The sequence below is a fragment of the Triticum dicoccoides genome, chromosome 6B (genome assembly GCF_002162155.2).
Source record: "Triticum dicoccoides isolate Atlit2015 ecotype Zavitan chromosome 6B, WEW_v2.0, whole genome shotgun sequence".
Classification (NCBI taxonomy): Eukaryota; Viridiplantae; Streptophyta; class Magnoliopsida; order Poales; family Poaceae; genus Triticum; species Triticum dicoccoides.
The window spans coordinates 28,265,755-28,269,447 of NC_041391.1; positions in this window are offsets into that span (position 1 = coordinate 28,265,755).

Below are 3,693 nucleotides of genomic sequence, written 5' to 3' on the forward strand. Positions count from 1 at the left end.
TTGGCTTCATACTATCTTCCATCCTGATCCTTACTACTCAGCTGCTATTAGTCCTGTGCTTTCACATCATTGCATACTTGACTATGGTTTGCTTATAGTAGTTTATCTTCCGCTGCATATCAATTAGGGCATTTCGATTGTTTGACTTCGAAACTTCCAAGTTTTGAAGACTTTCATAAAAATCGCTTATTCACCCCCCCTCTAGTCGATACTAGCACTTTCAATTGGTATCAGAGCAAGGTACTCCCTTGTTCTGTGTGATTTGGTTTAACCACCTAGAGTTTTAGCTATGTCGACTGCAGGGATAATCAAAGTCTCCGCTGCTTGCCCCGTGTTCGATGGAACTGAATATCCCTATTGGAAGAATAAGATGCGTATGCATCTTGAAGCCATTGATGTCAACCTTTGGTATGTCGTCAAGAACAGCGTTCCCAAAACTGGTGAAGGTGTCATCCCTACCAATGTCAAGAAGTTCATTCAACTGGACTCTACTGCAAAGAACATCATCTGTGGTCATCTGACCAAAGGACAGTATGGCCGTGTGAGTGCTCTGGAAACGTCAAAGCTAGTCTGGGACTGGCTATCCAAGGTCAACGAAGGCGTCTCAACCCAGAGAGATCAAAGGATCAGTATTCTTCGCAACCTCTTCAACCGCTTCAAGAGAAACGACAATGAAAATGTCCAGCTCACGTTCGATCGCCTCACTGACATCACAAATGAGCTTCAAGCTCTTGGCGCAACTGAGATTACCAAGCATGAAATCGTCAAGACACTACTGAGATCACTTGACAGCTCCTTTGACACCCTTGCCCTCATGATACAAGAACGTCCTGACTTCAAGACACTCGATCCGTCTGATATACTTGAGAGGCTCAACACACATGAGTTCCAGCTTTTTGAGAAAAGAGATATCTATGGTCCAAACTATGGACGATCTCGCGCCTTGAAGGCAAAAGTTGTCTCCTCATCTGAAGAAGAATCTGACTGTAGTTCTGATGATCCTGAAGACATTAGAAAGGAACTTGCTATGCTTGTGAAGAAGTTCCAGAAGTTTACTATGAAGAAAGGCTTCAGAAAGTCTTCACGATCCAGCTCAAGAAATGATGAAGCCTCCACTCATGACCACAAGAAGAGAACATGTCACAAGTGCAAGAAACCCGGTCACTACATCTCTGAGTGTCCACAGTGGGACAATGAGAAGAAGAAGAAGAAGAGCAAGGAATATGATTCTGATGACAAGAAGAAGAAAAAAATCTTCAAAGTCTTCTTCCAAATCCTCATCAAGGTCTTCATCTCATAAGAAGAGTTCATCTGGAAAGGCTCGTGCGTTTGTTGGCAAGGAAATGGATTCAGAGGAGAAGTCTGCTTCTGAGGAGGCGGAGGTGGAATCTGGAGAGGAGTCCGACCCTGGTGTTGCAAGTTTGGCTCTAGCCACAGCCTATGTTGCCAAGTCCATCTTCAACACTGAAGACAATGACTTCCACACCAACGCTGAAGCTAATGATGAAGGCAATCCTACTCCCACCTACTGCTTCATGGCACGTGGTGCCAAGGTAAAATCACGTGATGCTTACTTTCAAACATCAAGTGAAGATGACTCTGATTGTGAATCCAAACCTAGCTACAAAACACTTGCTAAAATTGCAACTGAACAACAAAAGGCTATGGAACATACTCAAAAACTGTTAGACAAAAGCGATGACCTGTTGGACGCGGAAATGACCCGTTCACAGTCCTTAGTTGAAGATATAAAAAATCTTCATGCTAAGTACCAAGAACTTGAAAGTCATCATGAAATGCTCTCAACTACTTATGAAAGGCTTTCCTATGATTATCTTCAAAGGAAGCAAGAGCTTGAGAAATTGAGAGCGGCTCATGAATGTGACGCCCCCGATTCAATCGTACACTAATCATGCACGCAAATGTGTACGATCAAGATCAGGGACTCACGTGAAGATATCACAACACAACTCTACAAATAAAAATAAGTCATACAAGCATCATAATACAAGCCAGGGGGCTCGAGGGCTCGAATACAAGTGCTCGATCATAGACGAGTCAGCGGAAGCAACAATATCTGAGTACAGACATAATTTAAACAAGTTTGCCTTAAGAAGGCTAGCACAAACTGGGATACAGATCGAAAGAGGCGCATGCCTCCTACCTGGGATCCTCCTAACTACTCCAGGTCGTCGTCAGCGGGCAGCACGTAGTAGTAGGCACCTCCGGTGTAGTAGGGGTCGTCGTCGACGGTGGCGTCTGGCTCCTGGACTCCAGCATCTGGTTGCGACAACCAGAAAGAAGGGAAAAGGGGAGAAAAGGGGGAGAAAGCAACCGTGAGTACTCATCCAAAGTACTCGCAAGCAAGGAACTACACTACATATGCATGGGTATATGTGTAAAGGGCCATATCAGTGGACTGAACTGCAGAATGCCAGAATAAGAGGGGGATAGCTAGTCTTATCGAAGACTACGCTTCGGGTCACCTTCGTCTTGCAACAGGTATAAGAGAGTAGATTGAAGTCCTCCAAGTAGCATCTCCAAGTAGCATCTCATAGCATAATCCTACCCGGCGATCCCCTCCTCATATCCCTGAGGTAGAGCGACCACCGGTTGTATCTGGCACTTGGAAGGGTGTGTTTTATTAAGTATCCGGTTCTAGTTGTCATAAGGTCAAGGTACAACTCCAAGTCGTCCTGTTACCGAAGATCACGGCTATTCGAATAGATTAACTTCCCTGCAGGGGTGCACCACATAACCCAACACGCTTGATCCCATTTGGCCGGACACACTTTCCTGGGTCATGCCCGGCCGCGGAAGATCAACACGTCGCAGCCCCACCTAGGCAAAACAGAGAGGCCAGCACGCCGGTCTAAACCTAAGCGCGCAGGGGTCTGGGCCCATCGCCCTGAGCACACCTGCACGTTGCGTGGGCGGCCGAAAGCAGACCTAGCCTAGTGGCGTTCCAGTCCAATTCGGCGCGCGCCGCTCCGTCGATGACGTCTGAAGTGCTTCGGCTGATACCACGACGTCGGGATACCCATAACTACTCCCACGTAGATGGTTAGTGCGTATAGGCTCGTAGCCAGACTCCGATCAAATACCAAGATCTCGTTAAGCGTGTTAAGTGTCCGCGAACGCCGAACAGGGCCAGGCCCACCTCTCTCCTAGGCGGTCTCAACCTGCCCTGTCGCTCCGCCACAAAGATCCACACAGAGGGCCGTCGGGACAAAGGTCCTTTCAGCCCCCAATCCGTGAATCACTCGCGGGTACTCTTCGAGCTGACCCGACTTTAGTCACCAACTGTATAGCATGTATGTATAGTATATACCCGTGATCACCTCCCAGGTGATCACGGCCCGATAGTATAGCAAGGCAGACTGACAAGAATGTAGGGCCAATGATGATAAACTAGCATCCTATGCTAAGCATTTAGGATTGCAGGTAAGGTATCAACAGGTGTAGCAACAATGTCAGGCTATGCATCAGAATAGGATTAACGAAAGCAGTAACATGCTACACTACTCTAATGCAAGCAGTATAGAGGAGAATAGGCGATATCTGGTGATCAAGGGGGGGGCTTGCCTGGTTGCTCTGGCAAGAGAGAGGGGTCGTCAACTCCGTAGCCGAACTGGTCAGCAGCAGCGTCGGTCTCGTAGTCTACCGGAAAGGAGTAACGGAGGGGGAACACAA